The following is a 19,958-nucleotide window of genomic DNA, read 5'->3' as shown; positions in this document are numbered from 1 at the left end:
AAACGACAAGTTTATACTTGTTGATTTTGATTTTGTCCTCAGTATGATAGACGGAAAAGTCTTAACTTATATCACTGGAAATTCGTCGATGCAGAATTGTCCAATATGTGGGGCAACACCAAATGTAATAAATGATGCAGAGAAATTCGAGGAAGGATTTATATCAAACGAAGAAGCCTTGCATTACGGCATATCTCCACTTCATGCTTGGATAAGATTTTTCGAATGCCTTTTGCATATTGCATACAGAATGGATATAAAAAAATGGAAGGTAACGAAACCGTTCCAAGAACTATATGAACAAAGAAAAAAACATGTGACGACACAGCTTTACGAAAAATTTGGAGTAAGAGTAGATCAACCACGATCGGGTGGAGCAGGTACCAGTACTACAGGAAACGTTTGTCGAAGAGCATTTGGAAATCCCAAGCTTTTAAGCTCCGTGCTGAACATTGATCAAGAGTTAATTTTCAGATTCCGGAATATATTAATTGCTATTAACTGCCAAGAGCCAATCAACTCGGAAAAATTTGATGCATATTGCAAGGAAACATATAGGCTCTATATTAAATTGTATGATTGGTACAAAATTCCTGCAACCGTGCATAAAGTTCTCGCTCATGCCGGAGAAATAATCATACATTCAGCACCACTTGGTTCATTAGCGGAAGAGGCAGCAGAAAGTCAACATAAACAATTGAAAAAATATCGAACCCATCATGCAAGAAAACGATCAAGAGTAGAAAATTTACATGATGTCTTTATTCGTGCCATTAATGAATCGGACCCACTGATCAGTTCCATTTGGATGGCAAAAAGACGACAGAAAAAAGTATCCCTGGATTATCCCAACATCGTGAAAAGTTTCATGATATTTGAAAATTCTGTAAGTGATTCAGTAGTCGATACTAATAACTTCAATGCCTTCGAGGAACTTATGAAAGCAGTCGATGAAATTGAAGAAGAATTTGTTCATGATGATATTGTAACAGAGGAATAAAAAGAAATTCGTTGAAACATATTTGATTTGGATTATTGTATCATGGCTTTTTTTTTATTTTTTTTTACAGTGAAGATTTGTTGAAAAAAAATAAACATATTTCCAAAAAAAGTTTATTTTTTATTTTTTACGGTGTTTCCCCCAATAAAACCATGGTAGGTTGTCTTTGTTCAATAGATTTTATTCTCTGAAAACAAGCTTAAAACTGTAACCGTTATAAAATCGTAAAAATTAAATTTTAATTAATCAAAAGCTAGGCCCTTTTCAAAAGTTGGTCGTGAAAATGTTGAAAAGTGATAACGCACACCTTATATTGATGAAACAAAGCAAGAATAATAGCAGAAATTGTGAAAAAATGATAGAAATATTTTTGACCGCCTGGTTGTATGAAAATGCCCCTCCTAAGTGCATCTCAGTATGCAATCCGCGACGGTTGAATCAGCTCTATAGAAACTCAAGCAGTCTTATCAACCTGGCCCGGATGGCATTCCTTCGTGTGTATTGCAAAAGTTTAGTGAACTTTTGGTTGCTTTTTTTCAAGCAATTTTCAACCAATAATTGCAGCAACAATGGTTTCCTTCTTATTGGAAGAAGACCTCCCATATGCTTCCAGTGCACAAGAAAGGCGAAAAGTCAGATATTTCTATCTATCGTGGGATAACTTCCTTGTCAGCTTGATCTAAGTGCCTCGAAAACATCGTCAATGAAGTACTGTTCAGAGCGGCGCCGGTGGTGTAGTGGTAAGCGTGATTACCTCTCACCCAAGCAGGCCTGGGTTCAATCCCAGTTGGCGCCGCCGGGATGTTCTGAGGCATAACATCTCTGATCACGCCTTCCATCGAAAGGGAAGTAAAGCCGTTGGTCCCCGGTTCATGAGTTGATGGGTCGATAGGTAGGGTCCAGGTGTGGGAGCTGTCTCTCTGGCGTCGGTAGCATTGGTGCTCAGCACGGAAAACAAGATCGACGGAAAACAAATCAAGGAAAAAAAAAAGTACTGTTCAGCTCTTGCAGGAACTACATCAGTGCCTCTCAACACGGATTCTACCCCAAACGATCGGTGGACAGCAATCTGAGTGAATTTTCGTCTTTTTACATCGGAACAATGGAGCTCAGGTTGATGCTGTATATACCGACATAAAGGCTGCTTTTGACACCGTGAACCACGATATTCTTCTTGCCAAACTACTTCGACTAGACTGAAAATTTATCTCGTAGTACGAAATTGGTGCAACTCCAGCTTCCTCAAAGTGAATGTATCTAAGTGTTGCATCTTCAGGTACCAGCGTCGCAAAAAGCCTATTCTGTACAACTATACGATCGATGGATCCAATTTGCTTACATGCTCTTTAGTGCTCTCTACACAGTTCGAAAAAGTAGTGTAAATTTCTGCTCAGGATGATGCACATAAATGGCGCGTCACATATAATATAAGTTTACATTATATATCATGTAAAGTTCTGAGACATTTCATGCAATGTAGCATTTATTGTATTCAAAAGCTCGGTTGCGTGAAATGAAATACAAGTTTACGTGAATGAACGCTACATCACTATTAAAATTCAGAATTTTTATCTGTGTAGTTAGATTACCCGTAAAAAAAAACCGTAGAGGTACAATGAAATGTATTGTAACCATACAATAGAGTTTATTGTATTTACAATAAATCGTATTCTCCACAACGATAAAATTACAATATAATGTATTGTTTCTACAATAGAATCTATGGTAAATGGTGAAATATATAATAGAACAAGGGGGTCAAAAATCACGGTTTCCCGAACAACCTTGAGCCATTTACCATTAATTGTATTGTAGTTCTATTGTTGAAAACTCTTACTATATGGGACGTATTGTACATCTATTGTAATAACAATATGTTAAAATTTCGTGTATTACATACCCACAACTAGATCGATTGTTGGCAATAAAATTGCTTGTAATTGTTTTTTTTATTTTATGGTAATTGTATGGTTATTTTTTACCGGGCAATACTAGAGTTGGCATCAGTTCTTTGGCCATCGTATGAAGCTGCACCGTTTGAAAAATTCATGGCAATTTCATAAAATTAACGCTAGACTTGGTGTAAATTTATGCAATATTTCGTGTAAATAAAAGCGCAATATCGCATAAATTAGCACAATTGTATGCAAGCTTGTAAACGATATCGTTGTTTATGCCAACTATAGCTCGAAATTGAACGAAGGGAGATTTTAGGCGAAAGTTAAAATTAAGAATTTTTTCTGTGGGTGAATCTCCTGGATCAAATGTGTGCAACGTAAATTTGTCCGGGCTGAGCATGAGCATGAGCATGATTGACCGCCCATGGTTGCTACTCTGTTATTACCAGATCAGCTGTAATTACACAGAGAACCAATAGACGATGCTTGGGACTAGCAATCATCCTTAATGTGTAAAATTGGTGATCTCAAACTAGGCAATACCAGCAACGGCCGAGCCCAGTATTAGCTTGACCATGGTTCAGTACAGTCGCTGTTTTTAATTCGCTTGTGTTCAATTAAATACCCTCGAGTGGTGTCACATTACACGCGCGGTTGAACGGCCAAAGTGATAAGTCATCAAATCGCGAGTGTCAATAAACCCGGTGTGCAATTTGTTCACCTAACCCAGAGGTTTAAATTTACCAGATGAATAATCCTAGTTTCCCCCGGCTGGGGGAAACCTCTGGTGGAGGCGGTGGAAAGATTTTAGTTATGGAAAGGGGAGAGGAGGGTCCTTCCAAGGAGTCTCTCCGATTCTCGTCGACAAAACAATTAAAGCTTACTGCGGGGAAGTAGCAAGCGCAAAAAAAAAACGAAAGACGGGAAAATTCTCGTCCACGTTAAAAGTGAAAGCCAGGCCAGAAACCTGGCTAAAATCGAAAAGCTGGCTCAAGGAATTTCCACCAAAGTGTACGGCACAAAACTCTTAACTCGTGCAAAGTAGTGGTTTTTTGCCAGGACATAAAGTTTGACAGTGACCAAGACTTACTCGAAGACCTATCGAAAACAGGAATAACTGAAATTCGGCAGATTAAGAAAGGACGCGATGAGAACAAAACTCCGACTGGAATTTTTGTCCTCACTGTCAAGGGTATGGTTCCACCTAAAGAAGTAAAAATTGGGTACATTCTGTTGGAAACAAGACCGTGGTATCCGAACTCTTTGAGGTGCTTCGTGTGCTATAAGTTCGGGCATATCGGAAAAAACTGTAACAGTGAAAAAAAGTGTATCAAATGCGGTGAGGCATTCCATGAAATCTGTGAAAATGCAGAAAAATGTGTTAACTGTGGTGATTCTCATGGAGTATTCTTCAAAGGGTGCCCAGCATTCAAGAAAGAAGTAGCTACCATTAAAGTGAAAGTGGACAGAAATATTAACTTTTGGGAAGCTAGAAAAATAGTGGAAAGCGAAAATAAAATCACGTATTCAGATTCCATTAAAAGTGCATTAACCCAACAATTTGATGAGAAGATCAAACAATTAAATGAAGAAAAGAAATACTACGCGGAAGCACTAAGGTTAGATCTGCAAAAACAGTTCGAACAAAAAATGAAGGAGATAGAAAATAAGCTCATGGAAATTCAAAACCAGTTTGAACAGGCAGTTAATGCCTACAGAGAAGAAAAACAAAAAAGAAAAACGGCAGAAAAGTAGCTCAATATTCTCAAAGAGAATTATTCCAAACTGGAGAACACACTGAAACTCTACGGATACAAACCATCAGGAAAACACACCAGGAGCCAAGGCAATCACATCGAATCTCCCCCAAGGAAAAAGAAGGGTAACGATAAGATGAAAAAATGTGAAACGGTTGAGTACGTTAACTAAAAATCGGATGTCAGCTCCCAAGAGGGTGGCGATGATGACATGCAACCCTAAACTCAATAATCGTCATCAAAACAACTAGAATGGATCCAACAGTAAACCGAAAATCAACCGAAATTATTCAATGGAATTGTAATGGCGTCAGAAACCAAGACGCAGAATTACGGATATTGATTAATGGGTACAAGCCATCTCTAATCAGTCTACAAGAAACAAGAACAAACAGGTCAAACGAACACTCAATACCTGGCTACGATACCTTATTCTGCCACCGTCCTTCAGGACAAGGTGGAGTTGTTATTGCAATCAAACATGGAATAAAATACTCAAAAATTCAACTTAACACAAGTCTTGAAGCAATAGCTATAAAAATCAACCTACCTCGAAAAATGACTCTCTGCAGCATATATCTGTCACCAAATCAGATAGTTAACAAAAAAGAACTTGAGAAGATAATAATCCTTATCCCCAAGCCATTTATTATATCGGGAGACTTCAACGCTCACCATAGTCTATGGGGATCAAATAGAGATGATTGCAGAGGACAAATGATCGCCGAAATAATACAGGAACAAGAGCTTATGCTACTGAATGACGGCAGCCCAACTTTCATACATTCGACAAACGCATCGACATGTATTGACCTTACTCTATGCTCAGCTTTTTTTTTTTTTTTTTTTTTTTTTTTTTTATTTTTTTTTAACTCTTTATTTGTTCCAAATTCAAAATAAATTACATTTCATTTTAACCTAGGTGCTCCAGTTACTGCAGTAACGTACCAGCCTTAATTGTTATGATATATATCTAAGTGTTTTTACATTGTTCATGTCTTGGCAATTCAGTATTTTAAACAGGTTTTTTAACCTGCATGTCAGTATAACAATTGATATCTTAAAACTAAAAACTAAAACTAAATCTTATCTAAGTATAAAGGGAATTAATCGTTGCAATTGAGGATTGCAACGATTTTTGCCTGAAATTATTAATTATTTTGTTGGACATTTGTGCTAAAGTCTCAACATTCGAAATTCTATGTACTTCGGTTGTACTGTACCAGGGAGGCAACTTCAAAATCATTTTCAGAATTTTGTTCTGAATCCTTTGAAGTGCTTTTTTCCTGGTAGTGCAGCAACTAGACCATATTGGCACAGCGTAAAGCATGGCCGGTCTAAAAACTTGTTTAAATATTAGAAGTTTATTCGTCAGGCAAAGTTTGGATTTCCTGTTTATAAGAGGATACAAACATTTTATATATTTGTTACATTTGGCTTGAATGCCCTCAATGTGATCTTTAAAAGTTAATTTTTGGTCAAGTATTAATCCAAGATATTTCACTTGGTTTGACCAGGAAATTGGAACTCCGTTCATAGTGACTATGTGACTATTACTAGGTTTCAAAAACGAAGCTCTAGGCTTATGTGGAAATATTATAAGTTGAGTTTTGGAAGCGTTGGGAGAAATCTTCCATTTTTGTAAATAAGAAGAGAAAATATCTAAACTTTTCTGCAGTCTGCTGCAAATAACACGAAGACTTCTTCCTTTAGCGGAAATGCCTGTGTCATCAGCGAACAAAGATTTGTGGCAACCCTGAGGCAAATCAGGGAGGTCCGAAGTGAAAATGTTATACAATATAGGCCCAAGAATGCTACCCTGAGGAACTCCTGCCCTAACAGGTAGCCGATTAGATTTGGAATTTTGATAATTTACTTGAAGAGTTCTGTCAGTTAAATAATTTTGAACTAATTTCATAATATAAAGTGGAAAATTAAACTTTTTCAATTTAGCAATCAAACCTTCATGCCAAACACTGTCGAATGCTTTTTCTATGTCTAGAAGAGCAACTCCAGTTGAGTGGCCTTCAGATTTGTTTGAACGAATTAAATTGTTAACTCTTAAGAGTTGATGAGTAGTTGAATGCCCATGGCGAAATCCAAACTGCTCATCTGCAAAAATTGAGTTCGTATTGATGTGAAGCATCATTCTATTCAAAATTATCTTTTCAAAAAGTTTACTTATTGAAGAAAGCAAACTTATTGGACGGTAGCTAGAAGCTTCAGCTGGATTTTTATCCGGCTTCAAAATTGGAACAACTTTTGCATTTTTCCATTTATCAGGAAAGTATGCCAAATGGAAACATCTGTTAAATAATTTTACCAAGAAAGACAAGGTACTCTCTGGGAGTTTTTTGATGAGGATATAGAAAATTCCATCATCACCTGGAGCTTTCATATTTTGAAACTTTTTAGTTATAGACCTTACTTCGTCCAAATCAGTCCCCCAGGTATCATCAAAAATATTTTCCCGAGAGAAAATATTCAGAAAATCCCGAGCAACCTGATTCTCAATAGGACTAGTAAGACCCAAACTGAAATTATGGGAACTCTCGAATTGCTTAGCAAGTTTCTGAGCTTTTTCCAAATTTGTGATCAAAATTTTACCACCTTCTTTAAGCGCTGGAATAGGCTTTTGAGGTTTTTTCAAAATTTTTGTGAGTTTCCAAAAGGGTTTGGAACTCGGGTCTAATTTAGAAATATTATTTTCAAAAGTTTTGTTCCTCAGGGCAGAGAATCGCTTTTTAATTTGTTTTTGCAAATCCCGCCAGATAACTTTCATGGCAGGATCGCGTGTTCTTTGATATTGTCTCCTACGGACATTTTTAAGACGGATCAAGAGCTGAAGATCATCGTCTATTATAATTGAATCGAATTTAACCTCGCATTTTGGTACTGAGGCAGCTCTTGCTTCAACTATAGAAGTAGTCAGAGATTCAAGAGCATAATTAATTTCATCTTTGGTTTGCAAAGGAATGTTTGGATCGAAGTTATATTCCATAAATGTTCGATACTGCTCCCAATCAGCTCTATGGTAATTGAAAGTAGAGCTGTTGGGATTACAAATTATTTCTTGGGATATTTCAAAAGTTACTGGAAGGTGATCAGAACCGAAGTCAGCATGGGTAACCAATTGGCTACAAAGATGACATGAATCAGTTAAGACCAAATCAATAGTTGAGGGATTTCTTGCAGAAGAAAAGCATGTTGGGCTGTTTGGATATTGAATAGTGTAATAACCTGCAGAACAATCATCAAACAGAATATTACCATTGGAATTGCTTTGAGCATTATTCCATGAGCGGTGTTTTGCATTAAAATCACCAATAATGAAGAATTTAGACCTATGACGGGTAAGTTTCTGGAGGTCACCCTTGAGAAAATTCTTTTGCTGGCCTACGCATTGGAATGGCAAATAGGCAGCTATAAACGTAAGTTGTCCAAATTTTGTTTCAACAGAAACTCCCAAAGTTTCAAAAACTTTGGTTTCAAATGAAGAAAGAATTTTATGCTTGATTCGTCTATGAATAATGATGGCAACGCCACCACAGGGTCCATCAAGACGATCATTTCTATAAATCAAGTAATTTGCGTCCTTCTTAACCTTATGGTCAGGTTTAAGGAACGTTTCAGTTATAACGGCAATATGCACGTTATGAACTCTCAAAAAATTAAATAGCTCGTCTTCATTATCTTTAAGAGATCGAGCATTCCAATTTAAAATGTTTAATGCTTTAAAATCCATTACTGAATTTTAAAGTCATGACAATATTATTAGCAAATTTTATTCCAGTTTGAATAGCATCAAACATGGAGTTAGATTTAAGCATATCAGAAATCATGTCAATTAATGAATTCTGTAAAAATTCCATTTTGGGGGCAGTAATGCTCCCTAAGTCAAAATTGTCAAAATTTCCGTTAGAACGTTGGTTAGTATTTTGATTTCTACCCGCTGCAATAGCAGCATAGGTAGCTCCATTAACTCGCTGAACATTGTTAGCAGCGAGGGGAGTAGGTACAGATGAAACATTTGAAGCAGGGGTGATATTTGTACCTACGGGTACGAATGTAGAATTTGTTCCTCGCTGACCGTTGTTAACAGCAGAGGAATTTGTACCTGGTCGGAAACGTGGAGCGTTTCTTACCTGTCGGTTAGAACGAGATTGTAGGATCGCTTTGCGAGTCTTACATTCCCAAAAATTGGATTTGTGGTTTTCACCACAATTTGAACATTTAAATTTCTTAGGATCTTCCTTCACAGGACAGTCGTCCTTTGCGTGAGAGGAATCACCACAATTCATGCATTTAGCTGGCATGTAGCAATTTTTAGTTCCGTGACCCCATCCCTGGCACTTACGGCACTGGGTGAGGTTTTGGAAATTTCCTCCAGTCTTCCTGAAGTGTTCCCACTTCACTCGGACATGGAGCATAAGGCTAGCTTTTTCTAAGGCCTTAAGGTTGTTTAGTTCACTAGACTTGAAGTGAACTAAATAAAAATCATTACAAATCCCGTTGCGCGAATCGCCAGGACGGGATTTCATTTTCATTTTGATTACTTGGAGTGGCACAACTCCAAGTAATTTTGCCAGTTCATCTTTGATCTGATCCAGGGATTCACCACTGGGCAGTCCTTTCATGACAACCTTGAACACACGTTCAGTTTTGGTGTCGTAAGTAAAAAATTTGTGCTTCTTCTCAGTAAGATACTTGAGAAGACATTTAAATCCGTCCAAGGTTTCAGCCAATACACGGCATTCACCCCGACGTCCAATTTGTAGTGAAAACTTAACTTTCACGAAATTCAAAAGTTCCATGCGAAGAGCATGGAAATCGGTAGTGGTTATCACAATAGGGGGAATCTTTTCCTTCTTGGCATTAAGCCGGGAAAGTTTACTAGAATTTTTCTTAGATGATGGATCATTCTCATCATCCGTGAGCAAATCAAATTGATTACTCAAATTAATTTCATCAGAAGGGGGGTCAAGAGTTTGCCCCTTTCTTTTGCGTTTAGGCGCCATGGCGGCAGTAAATTTTTATCCAGATCGACTTCCAAGCAGATTACTATAAGAATCTGAAGGATCGAAGAGGAATTTTCCAAATCGATATCCAAGAAGGATTACCTCGGGTAGGGTCCAAACAAGGATCGAAGAGGAATAAGAGTTGAACAAGGTAGAAATTTTTTACAGGTTGAGCACTGAAAAGTGCTGTTTAAATTTGTTGTAGCTTTAGGTAGTAGTAACACTTCCTTCAGCAAAAAGCAAATAGATCCGCACGGCAAGAGAGCACGATGCGGACTGATGCTCAGCTGAAATTGATAACAGAATTAACTGGTCAATCCACGAGGACCAACACGGTAGTGACCACTTTCCAATTCTAATTGATACCACCATATCTTCCAAAATATCAAGACCAGCCAGGTGGAAAATGCACAAAGCAAACTGGAACATATTTGAAGCTAAGCTTGAAGAATCAATCAAATCATTACCGTTCAGCATATATTAATCGATTGTCCCCGCTACGACGCAGAAAGAAAAACCAATCACCTGGGCTCCTCTTTACATGAAATACTAGGAGACGATGCAAATTCCATAGAAAAAACAATCAAGTTCTTGAAGGAAAGCAAAATCCATACGCTAATATAAACAAACACAATCAACATCGAACCTATGCTGATTCAACACAAAAAGAACGCAACAAAATTCACCACCGAAGAGACCTGTCAGCAAAATGCAATACTTATAAAGCCGACAAATGGCAATCAAGCAACAGTCATATTCAAATCATCCACGGTTCAACTACAGTACAACCATACATCCAGCACTCATACAATGGGAAACGCAGACAGCAAAGATACCACCCAAAACGGTGACCAGGACGTCACCATAATCGAGAATCAAGAAGTCCATACGGGATACCTAGAAGACCAGAACTGGAAGCTCTCACTTATCCTCGTCATAATGTCAATCCAGCTAATCATCGGTATCATCAACACACTAAGAAAACAATGGAAGAAAGCAGCACTCAAAGCTGCCAAATCTGTAGCAGTCCTCAACGTTTAATTAAGGAAGACCCGACCATGACCAGATCCAAGAAGGCAACCGGAAATAGGTTAAGAAGTGATAAATTCAAATACTAATTTTTAAGCTTTAAACTGTAATTTATCAAAAGCGACCCGAATGGCCAAATGGTTAAACGGTCGCTAATAAAGAACAACAACAACAACAACAACAACAACAACCGGCTGCGCCCGAACGCAGGTCAAGAAAGGAATGGTTAGGAATATGTTGACGTGACACTCGCTTTGATGGAAGCCGAGAAATCCTCTGCACTTCCACGAGGAGTCACTAGGATGTTGGGTAAGAGGGTAGAGTTTGCAGGAAGGTTCGTTTTGGTAAACGATAAGCTGAATTGATGTCCGAACGATAGGGAGGGGTTACTGTATAAATAAATAAAAATGAATGATCTCAGCCAAATAACCAAGTGAAGTTGCACCAACAGCAACCGGCCTCCTCGTAGACTTTTTCGACCCATCGCTGGTATTTCCTTCAAACACAGACGTCAATATATATATCGAAATACAAACAACCCGATCTTCGGCACTCAATTTCTTTAAACTCATGCTATATATGAATATTTTAATTGCATGGTATGATTGAACTCAACTTTGCCTAATGAATGAATCGACAATTTATGTAAAGAATCAATTTGCTAAATAGTCGAGGTTATTTGAGCATACAAGAGTTATACAAACAAGTATCTATGAATAATTCTTGAAATAGCAAAACTCTGCAAAGGTAAAACAATTTAAAAACATTGACCTAATGTATGATGATATCCAATTGAATCTCTGGGTAATCGAAATTCTAAAAACCACATATCATATTATATTATAATAAAATAAAAAATAAATTACAATGATATGCTTAGTTGAAGATGCTAATTTCAAATAACAGACTAAAGTGGTAATTTTTATACGATAGATGAGGAGATGAAAGTATAGAATTGATAGTTCCGTTGGAGTACGGCACTGTGAAATTGTTTATATAGAGAGTAGAAAGCGAGCAAGGACAACTTTTATGAATGAAGGTACAAATCGGTTTTATAATCTCTCTTTACCAAACTCCCCCGTTGGTGAGGGATGGTGAGGTGTGTCCCCCCGCCACCACTGGTAAAAAGAGATGATCACCGACACGCTCAAGTACCAACGATGTGTTTGCAACAGTTCTACCGATTCTTACCGCTTTCCAGTTGTTATCTGAAGGAAGGCATCCAGTCGTAAGTTTGGAAATTGCAGCTATTGTTATTTGTAAGCAGACGGTTTCAAGAAGGGTATCATGTTTTTTATTTAAATATGTCTACAAACTCTTCTTAACAACTTTTAAGATCTCTGCATATATTTAATTGAATGTTTTATTAAGACTACGATGTGAGATGATAAATAACAACAATAAATAACTTCTTCTTCTTCTTCTTCGCATATCGCATATTAGCTTATTGCGTGCTTAGTGTTCTAGATGCACTTCCACAGTTATTAATTGAGATCTTTCGATGCCTGTACCATTTTTGCATTGGTATAATTGTGTGGCAAGTCGAATCATACTTCTATGCCCAGGGAAGTCGAGAAATTTTCCAACCCGAAAAATTCCTAGACCGGACCGGGAATTGAACCCAGCCACCTCCAGCATGGTCTTGCTTTGTAGCTGCGCCCTTCAAGCTATGCAAGATACATTCATTTTATATTGTGTTATTGATGAGCAATACGAGTTAAAAAATCATGTCCCGTAATTAGTTAATGGCTGTCAAAGAACTACTCATGTTTTAAAGAAGGAGTCAACTTCATGAAAAATGCATAGCTTACGAGTATCTCAGTTACGAATTTAAATTTAGTGCTACCGACACAATAATGTAAATGATGTCGTGGTAAACCTAACGTGAAATCTGATAATTCATTAAAATACACATTCTAACCTACTGTAACAGTCAAGTGGACCACGATCATCAAACCCGCCGATATTGTAATACTGCGAACTGTGTCAGACGAAACTTCGATAAACATCCAAACCACTTTAGTCATTACAATGTCAGCGGATACAGAGCTCAGCTCGCCAGACTACACGGTCAATCAGACCGACTCAAAATTGAGTCGAGTCTACTCAATTCGTCAAAAGTGGAAACAAATTAAAAGTTACCACTAAATATTATTGTAGATTTTTCAAGTGCGTTATTTTTCCTATAAGAATTGATCAAGAGTTTATGATCTGGATAGCTCAAAAAGTTTTGGTGAGCAGATGTTGAGTAGTGTAGTTGAAAAGTGCATAAGGCTATTACGTCTCGCAACATAGTTGTTCACCAGATGAGTTACTCAAATCTTAATCTCTTGATCAATTCTAATAGGAAATGTATAACACTTTCAAATAACCTGGAAGAACGTGTCATTTACTTAAAAGTTCGTTAAATTTTCCTGGAAAAAGTCGCAGAAAAACAGGAAAAATTTCTCAAATATGACGAAAATCCATGAACATTTTACTCCGTCTAGGAGTTTACTAACAGAGTGAGTCAAACCTCTATCGATTTTACGCCCATTAGAATGGTTTTTCCTAGCAATGCCAGGGCAATTCAACTTAGTTTTGAGTCGGTCTGATCAACCGTGCAGCAACATATTAAAGCACAACCCCACGACCGAGCACTTGTGTGGCGAAAGCGTACCGTGGATTATTAAAAACGGAAATATTTACTAATCCGGTACACGTTTCGCGTGTCTCTATATTTTCGCCGCCCCTCGCCGGTACACCTGAAAGCGAATCATACATACATGCACGTGTACGTACACATGGCAGCCCAAGCCGGTTTTAGCTCATTTGCATTAGCCCAACTTTGCCAACATGAATATTTCTGTTCACGTAGCCCTAGTTCAAGTCGAAAGGATTTTCGGCAAAATTGAAAAACAAAAAATTCGACGAAGGTAACCGTTCGTATAGGTATAGGAAATAGGAGGAAAATATGTGCTGAGCGCAAACAGAAACTCTCGACTCATCGTAATGATATTGAACCAAAATTGGATTTCGGCAAAGATTTGGGGCAAATTTAAAGATTGAACGAGACTATGATCTACTCAGTGAGTTTCGGTTTTTCTGCTAGCTTTATTTACATAATTTTGCTACCGAGTGAGGAAGCAGGATAAGCAGACGTTGCTTTTGTCAATACTAGTTGTATTAGTATCTGCATTTTCCAAATCGAAAATCCTACCGGAAAACGGTTTACGGGATTGGAAAAACCCTCACGTCAGATCTAATCATAAATCTTTGCTGATTGGGTGTTCACATATAACCTTAAACCCAATATGTGAGGGCTTTGGAGGATACTCTATTTTTGATTGTGTTATCTCAAATTGCAACCAAATTTTATGTAACATATTTCAAAAAATCACAAAAAAATCAATGAAAAATATAGTAGTATTAAAACTGCTGCACGCATCATGCATCAGGGCAAAATCTAGCATAAACAGATTTGAGTGTCAAAGTACATGTTTTTGACAATCCAACCGTGTTTTCGCCACATGACCTCAATAACAATCAAGCTTCCAGCGGAAGGCAAAACCATCCAGCGGAACGGCAGAGCCAAAATCGTAACTTTTGCCATTTGTTTTTATTTCCCGTTCGTTTATTAGTTTTGTTGGAGCTTCTTTATCTCCTCCATTGGCGTACCAACTGCAGCAGTTCGTTCATCTGTGCATAGAAAACCTAGCCGTCTACAAACATTCTTGTGGGCTCCTTTTAAGCGTGCCTACCCGGTTCGTTTCTTTTCTCTTCTCGAATTCCGCAGTATGATCATTTTATCAGTTCTGCAGGCTTGAATTGCTACTGGTCATCCCCCCCCACCACCAGCACACCACTACGATCTACTTGAAGAATTACCCCAATATACAACCGAACTTTGTCGACATCCAGAGGCACCGATAGTGGAATTTATTTCCCGCCATATAGGGTGCAGAGTCAACCGGTGGAAACTAACGATTTTAAATTGGCTCACACCTCACCTATCGACGCCAAGTACATCGATTAACGTACTCCATTCTAGTCAAAATCGTAGTACTACACTATGCTTGTTTTGATTCGCTATGAAAGTTTGACAGGTAAAATGAGGCACTCGTGGCTTCTCTTATGTTTCGAGGGGTGTATCGATTAGCTTGAGACCAAAGAGAGTACCAGAGATGAGCCAAAAAGTTGAGCACGATTCGTCGGGACCTTCTGATCTTAGACTTACATCTTTGGTAAAATCGCCTAGAATAGGTTCGAAATTTTCCAAATCTCAATTAAAATCGTTAGATTGGCCTGACATCTTTTAAAGAAACGTTGAAAGCTACAACCATAGAGGAAATTCTAAGACCAGAAGGTCCCGAAGAAACGTGCTCAACTTTTTGGCTCAGCTCTGGTACTATCTTCAGTGCCAAGCTAATCGATGCACCCCTCGAAACTTAGGAAAATCCACGAACCCCGCATATCTGTCAAACTTTCATAGCGAATCAAAACAATCATAGTGTTGTACTAGAATTTCGACTAGAATGGGGTACGTTAATCGCTTGCTTGGGACCAATAGGCTAGTCAAGTAGTGAGCCAATTTAAAATCGTTAGTTTCCACCAGTTGCTACAATTCTCATAAGATTCTTGAAACGTCAAAATACAGCATTTCCAGCCCAAATGCAAAAAATAATGTCAGTTTTGTCTCGACCCCTTCCGATTTGAATGAAGAGTAACTTCTGAAAAGAGCGTATTAAGCAAATATATTATATTTTTTCAAAACATCATTACACGAAAATCATTGATCCGAACTAAATTGCTACTCAGTAAATGCATAGTAAAAATCATAAAACGTTGATTTTCTCAAAACACCGTGTCTTAAATTTTTGTACTTTTTTTTTATAAAGAAAGCTGATGTAATGCCCTAAAATTTTGGCAAGAGTGTAAACTGGTTACTAGCTGCAAAACACCCAAGTAACCAAAAGTATCAAGCATTAACCCTATATTTGCCGAGGGGGGCGACACATCTAAATCTCAATTCTAGATGGTCAGAAAATCTCACACCAGCGAATAAATCTGCGAAAAATCTTCTTTCATTTCTTGCATCTACTTGCATCGCGCATGATCTTTTTGCAGGAAATCTTCAAAATCGTGATAAATCTTCATTCTATCTACTCAGCGTACGCGCAGCTAGCCACATCAAAACAGAATAGTTCCTGCATCGTAGATAGAGTCGTCCCCCTCGATATTTGCACTAATTCGACATTTATATTGTCATGAAGCCTAAAACCGGCTTTGTTAAAGCATACATGCCGCATATAAGCATTAATAATGCATGCATGCCGCATATCAGCATTGTTAATGCATAGAAGCATAAATAAAAACTAGCATTACTGAAAGCTTAATGTCAAGCGGTGATAACTAACGATTTTAAATAGGCTCACACTAAACTAGCCTGTCGACGCCAAGTACATCGATTAACGTACCCCATTCTAGTCAAAATTCTAGTACTACACACTGTTTGTTTTGATTCGCTATGTAAGCTTGACAAATAAAATAAGGCGCTGGTGCCTTCTCCTATGTCTATGAGGGGTGCATCGATTAGTTTGGGACCGAAGAAAGTACCAGAGTTGAACACGTTTCTTCGGGACCTTCTGGTCTTAGAGTTACCTCTACTGTGTTTAGACTAAATATAATTCGGTTGACAACAATTAATTTGATTAATCGATTTAACTTTTTTTTAATAATCGTAACATGAATGAAAAAAAAAATCGCTAAAAAGTCGAAATTTTAGACGAAAAGTACACGTGTATCAGAATATAAATCCTTCCTTAATGTTGACTTGAGAGGCGAAGACATCAAGTTTCGCATTTATTTGCGAGAGAAGCGCAACGGTTCTGTTTCCAGCCAGCTTGGACTCTTCAACATGCCTGGTATTCTCATTCACCTTCTTATGCAGCGGTAGTACCAACAATCAATACGAAACTAACGATTTTAAATTGGCTCACTACTTGACTAGCATATTGGTTCCAAGCAAACGATTAACGTATCCCATTCTAGTCAAAATTCTAGTACTACGCAATGTTTGTTTTGATTCGCTATGAAAGTTTTTCCTATGTTTCGAGGGGTGAATCGATTAGCTTGGGACCGAAGAGAGTACCAGAGCTGAGCGAAAAAGTTGAGCACGTTATTTCGGGACCTTCTAGTCTTAGAGTTACCTCTATGGTAGCAGGGTTGCTTCCACTCACTTGCTATAAAAGCATATTTTTCGGAATTATGCAATCATTAGATGATATAATGATATGCTGTACTCTTAAGTGACGAGACGAGGGTTTAAAGTATGCGTTTGACTCATAAAACCTGCCAATTTTGCTTTCAGAGCGTCACAATAAGCGATCTTATGATTCGTGAGCGTTCACTCAGAGTGAGCACTCACGAGTCGTAAAATTGCTGATTGTGACGCACTGAAAGCAATATTGACAGATTTTATGTGTCACACATACATCACGTCCTCATCTTGTAACTTACAAGTACTAATTATCACTATACCATCTCATGATTTCATAATTCTGAAAAACATTTTTTTATAGCAAGTGAGTGGAAGTAACCCTGTATGGTAGTACTAGCTGCCGTATGTCCGGTTCTTGTGTAAACGAGTCATCGACTGAAGTCCGAGGTTCCAACAGTGGTGTCCGTGCAGACCCAGAGGATTGATTATCACGCATCGTTGAATTTAACAGCGAGGAACTAGCAACAATCAATACGAAACTATAGAGATGAACTAGCCTAAGGCACGAAACAATCGATTTTAAATTGGCTCACTACTTGACTAGCCTATTAGTCCCAATTAAACAATTAACGTACCCCATTCTAGTCAAAATTCTAGGTGTTCCCACATTCCCATTGCGTGCTGCATAAGCCTGATGACTCCATCGTGCACCTTGTACAACTGCAATACCTTGAGAAGGTACGAATGCGGTACTGAGTCGTACGCCTTCTTGTAGTCGATGTACGCCATGCTCAGGCTTCTCTTTTTCTGGCTCGCCTGACCGACAATAACTGCATCGATGATGACCTGATCTTTGCAGCCTTGAGTGTTTTGCCGGCAGCCCTTCTGTTCTTCGGCCATAACGTTGTTTACATTGCAATGGTTCTGTATCTTCCAATTTATTACTGATGAGAGCACTTTGTACAGGCTCAAGAGACATGTTATTGGCCTGTACTTGGCTGGATTAGCCGTGTTTTGGTCCTTGGGTAGAAGATAGGTTACCCCTCTGGTAATGAATTCTGGTAGCTGTTGGGGGTTTTCTAGTACCATATTGAAGCATTCCGCCATCCGCCCATGGATAAAGGTGAACTTTTTATACCAGAAGTTATGCACAAAATCTGGTCCAGGTGTAGCCCAATTCCTGGTATACCGGGTAGCCTCCCGAATATCCTGAGCGGTTACAATGACCGTGGGCATACTTACAATTCCATTACTCCTATCCTCTTCCTCTGCCAAGCACATCCCATCACTGTTATGTTGAGCAGGATTCTCCCTCAGATCGGCCCAAAACTGTGTTACATCGCCAATCTCTGGGAGTCCTTCACTATAGTCGGTTTTGTTGTTACGGAAGTGGTTGTAGAACTCCCTTTCGTTAGTGCTGAACATTCGATTTTCCTTCTTCCGCTTCGAACTTTCTCCATAACGTCGCATCCGTTCATTAAGAGCACTCAACCGCTGTACATGGGTGTCGAGCACCTCAGTAATATCAGCTTCAGTGAGGTCATGGAGCTCTGCGGGCTTGACAATTTCAGCAACGTGACGAACTAGCCTCGATGATCGGTTTCCCCTCTTGTACTGTGTCAACCGTCCAATCTTAGTCCGAAGTGCGACGATTCGGCCCTCCAGGCGTCGCATCCACGCGGGTTTTTGTGCGTTGGGACGCGTACGACTTTCGCCGTTTCCTTGCGGGTACGTCCGCAATCCCAACGTTTGTACCACGGCCATAGCTGCACACTACACTATGAACTGCATGTCCTCAAGGTTCTCAGCGCCTTCCAAGTGCTGTGGCAAAATATCATCGTTGTGAATGCTTGCTGCACTCGTTAGTCGGTAGGAATACTGCAGTTTTGGTATCCGTCCCTTGGAACTGTCGTAGTTGCTGTCGTTGCTGGTCTACTACTTGTCCAGGAGCGGTTGGCTCCTCCGTTGACGTGTTTACCGCTGCAGTCGACTCACGTCTCTCACTCGCAAGTGATGCATCCAGCCCAACAGAACTCCTTCTCGACGTATCGCTCGATCCATTCCCTTCCCTCTATCGTTCCCTGCGCACTTCCAGCTTGATGCACTCTACCTCGGCCGGTGCGAGCAAGTTGTGTGACATGATTGCTCGTTGCCTAATATACAACTTGTTCCGGTCAAGCTGGTTGGCAAATCGAGGGAACCACTCATTGAACATATCCAGCATCCTTGATCTGCCGGACATATCCGTCTCCAACCTCGTGCAAACGTAGTAGCAGCACATCACGTACTGGTTCATCTCCCACGTCCACATGATTCGCTGCCTTTGGCGGCCTGATAAAGTGAGCGATTGACGCCGGTCAACCACAGCATCATTAGCAGGTGCAGCATTGCCTTGGTGTTGTCTATTGCTGCCTGTTCGGTCTCGCGTGTGAGTTACGGGCTGAGCCCGTTGACTGAAGGGCCGCTCTTGCACCTCATCTTCCTCCAGCCGCTGGCTGCTCGGTCTGTCCCCCGTCCCAGGACCAGCTCCAGTAGGGGCTCCCTCCTCGGGCGATCGCATTGGTCTTAATCTTCTTGTTCTTAACTCCATGTTGGTGTTGCTTCTATTATTATTATTATTATTTTTATTGGTAGCAGCGAACATATGAGTAATGTTTCATTTAAATCGGAAACACTCATGTCGAACCGGTTTGCGCTTTGGGCTGGGAATTCTCAATACATGATAGGAGAAATGGATGTAATGTCGGCCTAATTACCCCTTATTTGGGCCCATACATAAATTCAGCAATGAAATAAATTTTCAATAGCGACCAAAAATATCCATTAGTACCGTCCCAATGACGCGTTCATCTAGATAAAATTGATAAATAGCAGATTTTTAGCGACGGGCCCAATCTTAGATCCATAGGCCAACATTAGAGCTATGGATCTAAGATTGGGCCCATCGCTAAAAATTTGCTATTTATCAATTTTATGTAGATGAATGCGTCATTGGGACGGTATTTATGGATATTTTTGGTCACCATTGAAAATTTAGTCGATTGCTGAATTCATGTA

The 19,958-nt window shown here is 39.1% G+C and overlaps 2 pseudogenes; one reads left to right on the top strand and one right to left on the bottom strand.

Annotated features, from left to right (window-relative positions):
- Window positions 1-3,645: 3,645 nt before the first annotated feature.
- On the top strand, window positions 3,646-4,827 carry LOC135702210 (uncharacterized; annotated as a pseudogene).
- Window positions 4,828-17,546: 12,719 nt separating this feature from the next.
- Window positions 17,547-19,491, bottom strand: LOC135702231 (uncharacterized; annotated as a pseudogene).
- Between the last annotated feature and the right edge of the window lie 467 nt (window positions 19,492-19,958).

This window comes from Ochlerotatus camptorhynchus, unplaced genomic scaffold, assembly GCF_037179485.1.
Source record: "Ochlerotatus camptorhynchus isolate MF236.1 unplaced genomic scaffold, CSIRO-AGI_Acam_v1.1 ptg000188l, whole genome shotgun sequence".
Classification (NCBI taxonomy): domain Eukaryota; kingdom Metazoa; phylum Arthropoda; class Insecta; order Diptera; family Culicidae; genus Ochlerotatus; species Ochlerotatus camptorhynchus.
The sequence above is the reverse complement of the archived record's forward strand: the minus strand, read 5'-3'. Positions and strand labels throughout refer to the sequence as shown.